The sequence below is a fragment of the Tinamus guttatus genome, unplaced genomic scaffold (genome assembly GCF_059628265.1).
Source record: "Tinamus guttatus ecotype Peru unplaced genomic scaffold, ASM5962826v1 Tinamus_guttatus_pri_ptg000115l, whole genome shotgun sequence".
Lineage (NCBI taxonomy): Eukaryota > Metazoa > Chordata > Aves > Tinamiformes > Tinamidae > Tinamus > Tinamus guttatus.
Window position 1 is genome coordinate 3,647,620 of NW_028288649.1, and position 12,113 is coordinate 3,659,732.

The window sequence follows — 12,113 nt, forward strand, 5'->3', positions numbered from 1 at the left end:
AGAATGGTTTAACATTATTGTTTTCCAAGCACCTATTGCCTCCCACATTACAGGAGACTTCTGTAACAAGGAAGTTGAAATTACTCTTATTTTAGAAATGGCAAAAATAGGAGTGTAAGAATATCCTTTCATCTGATCCTAGTGTTGTGAATCCTGGGGCAAGAGTGATATAAATGTCTGGCATTTTTATAAAGCACACTGTAGTGGTGTAACTCTGCTTCTGCTGAAGGTCATAGAGGGAGAATGAACCCGCGTGCTGCTGCCATGTCCCTGAAAGGGAAGCTCTAGAGAGCAGGAGATGGTGCTTTCTTGGCAGCTAACTCACAGCTGCAGAGATCCCTTGTTGCAGGTGAGGAGAGGTGTCAAAACTGTAACTGCTTTCCAAGTCGAGGTAACAGATTCTGTAATATGCCTGCAGCCACCATTGAAACAACAGGTGAAGGTGGGAGAGGAGTAAATATTCATAAAGGCAATAAAAGAACCTCCCTGACTGCCTTGAAAGTAAAAAGGAAAAAATGTCAGATGTAGATCTTTATCTTAGCAATAAACTTGATATGTAGTTTATGGGATCATGTTAAACATAATAGTATTAAGCAAGCAAGGCACAGCTTTGTATTGTGTCCTGTGTTGTCATGTCTTAAAAGTGAATGTTGAGCAAATCTGTTAGATCTTTGACATGGTTTAGGGAATGTAAGGTTTTATTAACAGTGCTTTGGTGCTTCCAGGTAGGTGCATGGATTAAGTGCTACTGTTGTTTTTAAAAGCTCTTTCATCCTAAAGGATATTTGGCCCTTTACCCACTTTGTCCTGAACTGCAGTGTAAGAAACCTTCTCCAGGCCGTGATGCTTGCCCTCCAACTTTTATAGATGGAGTGAAATCTGCTTGGTGTTCAAACACAGTGTAGGATTGAGATTCAACTTCTTCATTGGCATTGCAGTCAATTGAAGATACCGTGACAGCCATCTTAGAAGACTCCAGTGAGGAATAAGTGAGGATAAAAGGTGGACTTCAGCCTTCTCATCCTGTCCCCCTTCTCCTCTCCCCTCCCCCTCACAGGATACTTGCTCCAGCCTCTCATGTCGAAGTTGTGGCTTTTGCAGTGCCTGTGACCATTTCTTTGCCTTTTTCATTTCATCCTTCCCCATCCCCAGACAGATCAGGGATGTATCTGCTCCTAAATAAAGTCCAATGTGAGAGTGGCTTTCTGTGCACCCACTTGCTTATCCCTGTCCATGATGGGTGAAGTGAGGATATGGTCCATTCAGCTGAAATAAGTAACTGCCAGAACAAAGAAATCACACAAAAACTCCAGATTGCTCAGTATCTAAACAAAGAGGTATCAGCTGCATCTATTTGGCTAATACTTAACATCATAGACTTCTTCAGTTCCTTGTGGTTGGAGGAGAACAAAGACATGTCATGTCACCATGCCCCTGTCACAGGGACACATTATCCCCCCGCTCAGAAGGAATTCTGCCCCAGTCAGATGAACGCTTTCTGTTAATCATTTCAGCACTGGCATACGATATCCTTACCACCCATTTTAAAACTGAGTTAGAGCTATGTTCACCTGCCCTTTGGAGCTGGCTTAAGGCTTATCAGCAGCATGGAGAAAATGGATCATCAGCAACCTGCAAAGAAAGTAACCTGAAATGGTAATAGGGGCCCTAGAGAACTGCATGTGCTGTTCTTGCTGTTGCTGAAGAAGCCATCACCTTCTGCCCCATATTCTCTAATCCTTCTTTCAATGGCAGCGGACAACAGTTGGTTTTCAGACTTGTAATTAGCAGGACTGTGGTTGTTTTTGGGCCAATCTGCAGTCCTGGGCAATTGCCCTTTCTGTGTGGGGCCAAAGCTGCATTCTCGATGTCAGTCCAAGATAAAGTACTTCTTTACACAGTGGTCAGCTTCTTCTCTATGACTCTGATGCAAATACAGAGTAACTAGATGGAGGTGGATGGACTTACTCCAAATTTATCTCTCTGAAGGTTTACACAGCTGTTAATTCTATTGATGTTCTTTGCACTTTCTGCTTTTCTGCCTTTCTTGGCTGTGTTTGGGACACGTACATCTGTTGCTCCAGATCCTCATTCCATATGAGCTGGAACAGCTCTTTATCTTTGATGCAGCTGCACTGGCTTTGAGCAGCTGAGTGACTGTTTCATAACTTCAGAATAAAGAAAATGTAGAATTTCCTCAATCTGCCCTGGTGAGGAAGCTTTATCAAAAAGATGGATCCTAGCATTCATTCAAAAGACTGAATTCCAGATGCAACCTTCATCTGGAGTCTTGCTGCATGGTGAAGCCCTCTTCTCTCAAAAGCGAGCACGTTCTCTCCAGTTCCATGTGATTCTCCTTTTCCATGTGGTTCTCTTTGTCTTTGTGAAATACGTGGGTCGAGGATCAAGGCTAATATGAAGAGGTTGCAGATTAAGTTGCAGCTGCTAATGGCAGTGTCTCTTGACAATTGATGATGACAACATCCAAACCAAGGGTTTTAGTTGTTATTATTCCATACCGTGGTCATGCCCATATTTGCCTTAGTCCACTAATGAAACTTAAATCTGAAACTCTTCATCCTTTCTCTTTTTTTTCCCAGATTCCATGGCTGATAGCTTGGGTGTGATGATGGCTTCCTCACCTAACTGGATTGCCACTACAGGGAAGAGGTAAGGCTGGTAGCAACTTGCTAGGAGACAGATATCTATAGGTTACAGATACTATCCAGTCAGCCAGACTTACTGATGGGTTGCATGGGACTATCAGGCTTCATGTTGTTCTGGCAAGGGAAGGTGAGATACGTCTTGTAGTGGAGGAAGAGAACATTTCCTTCCAGCCAGCCATCATCACAGCTGTCTGGCTTGGGTTTAAGCCAGAAGTGTTTCATCCAGGTGCTGACAAAGTCCAAACAACAATCTCCCTTTGTGTAATCAAGCAGCAAGCTATTGTCCTTGTGCACTTTAAAATACCTGAGGGTTTTGGGTTGCTGCTTTCTTTAAATTTTAATAATTATATTTAACTTTGAGGTAGGCTACAATAACTATGATTAAAGCAATTGTTCTGCTCAGCAGGAAAGATTTCTGATTGTGCCCTAGCACAGTTGCAAGATTGGAAATGCCAGCATATGGGAGAGAAGAAAGATATATTTTTTCAGGACTTAAAAAAATATATTTATCACTCCACCGGAATAGGAAAAGCTCTATATAAAGAATCTTTCTAAAGTCCTTTATAAAAACCCACATTAGGGTCAAGTGTTAGTCAGCAATTTCTCAATAATATTGGTTTCCAATAGTGATGAGTTTTATATGCCTGTGTGGATGTTGTCCTTTTAGTAGTTGAATTTCAAACTAGCAGTGTTTTTTTTTTGTTGTGGTTGTTGTTATTTTCATTTTTGTTCATTTTAAATACTGAATCATTTTATGCTGGTACATCAATATGCTTTAATGGCTCGTTTCTAATCTATTTTGTTCAGGTGTATTCTCAAGAGGGCTGTGGTTGATTCAAATGTTGCCACAAGCATTTTCTGCATGAAAGTCTATCAGAATCATTGCAATGGAAGACTTATTTTTTATGTAATTACACTATGTATATTGATAATAACTCAACTGTTTATATTGATACTAAACCACTTCAAAGCACCCCTTGGCATTTCTAACACATCTTTTAGCGGTGAAATTCTCATCGACTTGTCAATGTGGTTGTTACAAACAGAATCTATACTTTTGCTTCCGGTCATATATCCAATTTCTCTCACTTCAAATCCTATTGGAAAGTGTAGCGTATCAGAGTAATAAAAACATAGATGACTTGGGGTGACCAGTTTAATTTGGATGTGACATTGAGTTGTTTGGTGCAGTATTTTGATCAGACTCTACAAAGTGCAACAAAACGATGTGCCGTCTTCATGCCTACTCTAATCCCATGTTGCTCATGTTTGTTTTGGCACATGCACGTTTGCAGAGCACAAAAGGTGCACATGTGCCTGCTGCAAAAATATGGAAGAAGCCTTTCCAGAGAGCAAGGGCTAAAACCATGACCAGACCGAATGGTACTGGCACTTCATCCCTTGCTTTCTCTGGGATAATGCTACCCAGGAGATTCCTGACTCTAACAGACATGCAGTTAGGTGCATCTTCTGATTGACACCAATAGAGGCAAGCAATAGAGGCAGCAATTGAGGTAGCCCATGAAAATAAACTGTGTTAATGATTTATATTTCACTTGAGTTTGTCAAGGTTCATCATGTAATTTTTCATGCTTTCCACACACTGAAGAGTGAATAATTCATACTGGACTTTCATTTAAACTGTGAATCTCTTCTCTTTTGTCAGCTCTGGATCAGAGTATCATCTAACCTTGATCCAAAGAAAGCAATGAGGAAAAAAATGGAGGAGTATGAAAGGAAAGCTTATTTTAGCGCAAATGAATAAAAATGATGTGCATAAACCCACAGATGTTCCATATTGACAGGAGGTTATAAGCAGTACAATACTTGCAAAAAATGTTTGCATGCATGTCCAGATGCCTCAGAGCTATTTTGCAAAGGTTTATTGCCACCTAGTGCTAAGATCTCTTCTGTTCATTGTGCTTTGGGCTAGTGTGGCAGTAGATTCCTGACTGATGCTTTTAGGAGGCTCGTGGGAAATTTATTGGCAGCCGCTCAGCAGCTCAGAACAGCAGCACCACAGCCAGGCATGAAGGCACCATCACCCAGTTTACATAAAGGTTCAGTTCAGGTTCAGTGTGCCCAGAGTCACAGTTACTGTCAATACAAATTTACTCTTCAGAAAGAACCTTTACTAAAAAGTCAGGGCTTAGTTTTTGTCTCAGCCCGGTGAAGAATGGCAGAAAAAATGAGTGATGATTTTGTATAGTATTAACCCTTAAATAATTTCCTCTTCATGCATTTCCATTCATACTGGCACACTAACATCTTCCTAGGGAGAGCTGTGTCAGGATTAATTTTGCAAAATAAGAGAATTTCTGTGTAGGCACAAAAAGCAGGCTAGGTTAGCATAGCTTCTTTTCTTACCCTTCATGCATATTTTTTTCTACCCACCTCAGTTCTCAGTTTTACTTAAAGAATACACAATTTGGCTGTATCACGTTATAATGATATTCAAAAATGATAAAGTTTTCAGATCTTCTGGTCCACATTTCCTCTTAACTTTGGAGTCACCAAACTCCTACCAATGATTTCCGAACAGTGAACTAGAGACTAGCATTTTATCACTATCCCATTTTCTCAGCAGGCTGCCAACACCTCCTCTCATCAAGGTTATAAGAACTTTTGCCACGATGGCATCCTGCTTTATCACTGTATAAAGCTCTGCTGTACTTTAGTGACTGAGGCTGTAATTTCCTATCTGTATGCCTTGGGCTTAGTTTTGGGAGCAAGTTTCTACTGAAGTTGTATGTAGTCATCTGTGGAAATGTGGCAATAAAAATAAGTAGTTTTACCTAGAGACGATATTAAAAAAGCTCCAGTGCCTATTAAGACATTTTTTTTACAAATGAGGGAGGCAACAGTTCTTGGGCATTCAGACCAAAATATTTGCAGGGAGCATTTGCTGGAAGCTGTTGAGCAGGGAGAAAAAGGGAGGAGGAGTTTATTATGTTTTCTCTTATCTGTTAATCCTGTTAACCTTTTGTCTTCTTGAGGATGAGCAATTGAAGAACTTCCTTGTTAACTCTGTGACCACATTTAAGTAAATGTGGTCCTACTCTTGCACCCAGATGAAACTATCTAGGGCAGGGTTAGCAATATCTCTTGTGCTTGCTATCACTTAATAAAGCAGTGTGAGGAGATGGTTTGGTTCAGGTAGAACTTTGTTCTTGGAAAATCACGGCTGAAATGAATATATTGCTTTTTCGTCGTGCACTGCCACATTCTGCCTGTTTGTCTTTGTCTTTTGAAACATAGCTCAGGCTCTTATTCTTTCTCAAACTACTAGCATTTGTTGATTGCTAGAATGGTCATTTGTGGCACATTTCATTGTACTTCCTTCACCTCCTGTCAGTAATGGGCTAACATGATTGCTTTCAAGAGGCTTCTTTATTTTTCCCTTCATTATCACCCGATGAAGCAAAGAATATCTAGATCTACACCAGCTGTTGGAATTTTAATTTCCTGGAAGCAATATTTTGTGATGTACTGAAAGGCTTACTATGACTTGATCTGTCTGTAAACTGATTAATATTACACTACTGAGATTCTATATCTTACTGGGCTCATTGTGTATACATCACAAGCTTTTGATAATGATGTAGGCGATCTGCAAGTTTCTGGGAAAATCACAAATAAAAGCTGTTTTGGGAATGATATGACTAGGGAAGTGGGAAAATAGGAATGCCGTGGATAGATATCAGCATGTACTTCTGAGGGAATTCCCATCCTGCTTCAGCGTCACGAGACAGACGCAATCAGACTGATCTGTGTTTAACAGTTGCTCCAGACTTGTTTTGTGAGCGGAATGCTCAAGTTTCTGTATTCATCAATAAGGGGGTTTCTCCACAGTTTGGCTGAAGAGCAGGACAAAGGGAGGGGAGACTGAGTGGAGCCATGAGCCCAGAAGGACAAAAAGAGCCATCTGCAAGGAGATGGGGCCTTTACAAAGGAGGGAAATAGGGCAATTGCCCCACATTCTTCAGCAAGGGGGACAAAGGAGTTGGTGAGCTCAGGTGAGAACAGATGGCGGGAGGCCGGAGTTCGGTATAGGCGGGCCGGGAAGGCTGTAACTTCTGAGTACCTTGGCCAATGGGGAAAAGGAGAGGGCGTCCCTCGGTCGGGAAATTAGGATAAAAGGGGGGCTGCGTCCCCCAGCAAACTGAGAGACCCCACAGGGATATGCCCGGTGGACTCTCCCTTTATTCGAATAAAGTTTTAGGACTCCTCTGTCTCCTTTTTGGACATTCAGTTCTTGACAGCGAGATTTTCCGCACAATTGGGGGCTCGTCCGGGATCCTTCCACCTTCCGGGAACGGCAGACGGCGATTGGAGTCGACGGCGCGCCTCACCATAGCTTTTGGTGATCGACTCCCTTCGACGGCAGCCTGCACCGGACGACTGATTGGGTTCCCGAGACTGTCTGGAGACAGACGAGAAGCGGATCGGGGGATCCGCAGGTAGGACCAGGAGGGGGTCCTCAAGGGGTGTGACGTAACGGACTAGGTCTGACAGAAGGGACTAGGTCTGACGGAAAGGACCTCCGGGTAGCGCTAAGCCCGACGGAAAGGGCTAGGTCTGACGGAAAGGACCAGGTCTGACGGAAAGGACCTCCCGGTAGCGCTAAGCCCGACGGAAAGGGCTAGGTCTGACGGAAAGGACCTCCGGGTAGCGCTAAGCCCGACGGAAAGGGCTAGGTCTGACAAAGGACCTCCCGGTAGCGCTAAGCCCGACGGAAAGGGCTAGGTCTGACGGAAAGGACCTCCCGGTAGCGCTATAGTCTGACGGAAAGGACTAGGTCTGAAGGAAAGGACCTCCGGGTAGCGCTAAAGTCCGACGGAAAGGACCAGGTTTGACGGAAAGGACCATTGAAATCTCACTGGTGAGTACTATGGGACAGTGGGGAACAAAAGGGGTGGCGACCCCGACATGGGAGTCCAGGGAGAGCAGCGAAGGGAAGGCAAAAGAGGGTGCTGGGGAAAGGAATGATGACCTTAACTTATCCCCATATAGTCCCTTGGGGAGACTTTTGAGGGTTTGGGATAACTTACGCATTCTCCTAGAAATAATTAAGGAACTAATGATAAAATATTGTTGTTTTGTTTGGCCAGAATATAAGTTACCAGGGGGATTTAGGTGGCCCCCTGTAGGGTCGGACGACGCATCAGGAGCCACAGGTCTTGTCCCCTCTGCACCTCCTGCTTCTAGTGACAGTGAAGAGGAGGAGGAACAGGACATTTTATCCCCTTCAAAAACAAGAAAAGGAACCCAGTATGAGGTGCCAAAAACTTCTAAAGTTCCGACAAAAATTCGGCAAATGCCCCTACGACAGGTTCCATTGGGAGGTCAGGATGGGGGATTTGGATTTGTAATCGTGCCACTGACCACCCAAGATATAAGGGGATTAAAGAAAGAACTACCTCCTTATTTAGATGATCCCATAAGAGTAGGGGAAAAGATAGATGAATATCTAGAAAATGCAGATTACACTTGGAAGGATTGGGATTTTCTTTTAGGAATCTTATTTGGATTCCAGGAAAAGAAAATGATCTTGCAAAAAGCTCGTCAATTATGGGAGGACGAACACCCGCAGGCAGGCCAAAATGCGATAGATGCACCCACTGTGGATGATATGATCCCAGTGGGAGACCCCCATTGGGATCCAAATGATCGAGTCAATTTGACCCGTCTTCGAGATTATCGAGCATACATAATCAGAGCCATTAAAATAGCAGTCCCCAGAACTAATAATATGTCAAAGGCTATGACCTTGGAACAGGGAAAAGATGAGAGCCCCTCTCATTGGCTAGAAAGAATTAGAGATGCTTTGAGGAAACAGGGAGGACTGGACCCTGAGGGACCAGCCTTTGACACATTACTAAAAGTACAGTTTGTCACTAAATCTTGGCCTGATATAAGAAGGAGGATGCAGAAGGATGAAGAGTGGCAGGATAAACCATTAGAGGAATTGGTAAAGAGAGCACAACAGGTGTATGTGAGAAGGGATGAGGAAAAGGCAAAGACAAAGGCAATGATTATGGCTCAGTATATAAGACAATCACAAGGATCTGTGAGGCCCCCTGAGGGACCCCCAAGGGCCAGAGGAAGGGGTCGATCTCAAGGGCGTAATCAAAGGCAGAGCAGGGGAATGGTCTCTTCAACAGAAGATATCCAACTAAAACAAAAATTGGGAAGAAATCAGTGTGCATTGTGTAAAGAGGAAGGACATTGGAGAAGGGAATGCCCACAGAGGCTAAGAGATCCTCAGGAAGAGGAAATTCACCGACTAATGGAAATGGATTGCTAGGGGTGTCAGGGGCTCCCATTATACCAAGGATCCACCACACGGGAGCCCTTGATAACATGTAGGGTGGGTCCGGACCGAGAGGAAGTGTGTTTCTTGATAGATACAGGAGCCTCTCGATCCACCTTGAATTTTATGCCAAAAGGAGGGCGATTGTCAAAGGGCTCCTTGGTTATCCAAGGGGTAAGTGGGAAAGACGAACGAGTGCGTATTATCCAGCCACTGGTAGTGGATGTGGGAAATAAATTTGAGATGCATGATTTTCTCTTTGTCCCAAATTGTGATTGCAATCTGCTGGGGAGGGATTTGATGGCTAAATTGGGAATGCAAATCAGTATTGTAAGAGATGATAAAGAAGCTTGCACTACTGTAACTTTGTGCAAAATGTCTGACAAAGCTTATGCTGAAGTGAACCCAGAAGTGTGGGCAGTTCCAGGAAAATATGGAAAACTAGACATGGAACCTCTCCAAATTACTTTAAAGCAACCAGGGCAGATAGTCTCTAAAAAGCAGTATCCTATTTCACGAGAGGGAAGGAAAGGCTTACAACCTACTATTGAGTCTTTGCTGGAAGCAGGACTTTTGGAGCCGTGTATGTCTCCATACAATACTCCCATTCCAGATGGAACCTATAGAATGGTACAGGACTTAAGAGCAATAAATGAAATTATCAAACCAAGACATCCCACAGTTCCAGATCCATACACTATTCTAAACCAGATCCCCTCTTCACATCAGTACTATTCAGTACTTGATTTGAAAGATGCATTTTGGGGATGTCCTCTCACAGAGGATAGTAAGCAATATTTTGCCTTTGAATGGGAACAAGAGGAGGGAGGAAAAACAATAAAACAACAATTGACATGGACAGTTCTCCCGCAAGGATACACTGAGGCACCGGTCTTGTTTGGACAAGCCTTGCAGAAAATACTGAAGGAATTTACCCCACCTCCTGGAGTTAGGTTATTGCAGTATGTGGATGACTTGCTCCTATCAGGGGAAGAAGAGGGGGTAGTAGAGGAAGCCACTGTGAAATTACTTAATTTCTTGGCCCAAAAAGGGCTTAGGGTGTCCAAAAAGAAGGCACAAATGGTGGAAAGAAGGGTCAAATATTTGGGGCATATTTTGACCGGAGGTTTACGATGCCTTGACCCAGAAAGAATTCGGGGAATTTTAGAAGTGCCATTACCCAGGACTAAGAGAGAGCTACGGCAGTTCCTAGGGCTAGTAGGATACTGCAGAGCCTGGGTTGAAGACTTTTCTGCATTAGCTAGACCACTGTATGACTTTTTAACCCAAAACAGCCCCAATGTTGTGGTATGGACACAAGAAGGAGAACAGAGCTTTAGAAAATTAAAAGATAAATTGAGCAAGGCTCCGGCCTTAGCTCTTCCGGATGCAGAAAAAGAATTTGAATTATATGTGGATGTCAAACAGGGCCACGCCAAGGAAATCTTAGTGCAAAAGCATGGAGGCATGCGAATACCAATAGCTTATATGTTAGGCCCAGTGGCTAAGGGGTGGCCTTATTGTCTGCAGAATTACGCAGGTACGGTCCTAATGGTAACTGAGGTCCGAAAACTGACCACAGAGGGATCCCATGATGTCAAGGTCCCATACCTTGTCAGGGCCTTGCTATCTGAAGGGGCTTCTGAAGCGAGGGAGGGTTTAACCCAGCTTCTTGTCTAACTGGTCCTGAGGGAGAAGAATCAAAGGAAATCCATGACTGTATTATATTTAAAGCAATATGTAGCCAGAATACTTTTTCTTGTGAAGTCTCTCCGACAGGAAGCCCAGCTCACACAGATCCTCCCCTTGGATTTTGCAGTCCATGATATCCAACCAGGGGATTGGGTCTTGGTACATCAATCAAGACAGCTGAGCATGGATGGACTCATCACACCAGAGTTAAGATTTCCAAGACTCCAGAAGCCTGGACTTCTCAGTTGATCTGTACCGCTGACGGGGAGTGGGTCTGGAAAATAAACTCTGGGTTGCTGGGTCTGTGGGAGTTCAGGAGGATATGAAGACTACTGATGGGTACTAGACATACTGAACGCAGGTTGTTAGTTAATAAGCTAGTTTGTAAAAACAAATATTGTCCAAAGGGAAAAAAAAAAAAAAAAAAAAGAAAAAAGAGGAGGGATTGAGCGGAATGCTCAAGTTTCTGTATTCATCAATAAGGGGGTTTCTCCACAGTTTGGCTGAAGAGCAGGACAAAGGGAGGGGAGACTGAGTGGAGCCATGAGCCCAGAAGGACAAAAAGAGCCATCTGCAAGGAGATGGGGCCTTTACAAAGGAGGGAAATAGGGCAATTGCCCCACATTCTTCAGCAAGGGGGACAAAGGAGTTGGTGAGCTCAGGTGAGAACAGATGGCGGGAGGCCGGAGTTCGGTATAGGCGGGCCGGGAAGGCTGTAACTTCTGAGTACCTTGGCCAATGGGGAAAAGGAGAGGGCGTCCCTCGGTCGGGAAATTAGGATAAAAGGGGGGCTGCGTCCCCCAGCAAACTGAGAGACCCCACAGGGATATGCCCGGTGGACTCTCCCTTTATTCGAATAAAGTTTTAGGACTCCTCTGTCTCCTTTTTGGACATTCAGTTCTTGACAGCGAGATTTTCCGCACATTTTGTAAGTAGCAATACTCTGTAGTTACAACGTCAGAACACTGCATAGAGAAGCTATAAATATGCCATGCCATATCAAAGCATTTTGACTTGGCTATTTTGTCTAGTTAGATAACTGAATTTCCCCCCCTTTTTTTTTCCCCAGAATTGTGGGCAGGTATTATTTCCTTCTTCTTCCCAAAAGGTCATCATTTCTGCTCCCACAGTCAATCCCTTGTCAACCCATCCACATTACCTGCATTTGCACATAAGGTACTTTCTTTGGTATTAGTTCATCTGCTGGAGATGGATAACAAGAGGAAACATGCAGCTCCTAGTTCATGGGATTTTCCACTTGCTCAATAGTTTTAAGTGTAACTCACCAAACTGTAAGCAAACTCTGCTGTTGTGTGCATTATATATACAATGTAGGTCTGTTCATATAGTCTGGTTGCTGAATATTCATTAAAATAAAACCATCACAAACTGATGATTTCAGATCCTGCTGCCTCTGAGCAGATGGTGTCATCAACAAGGTT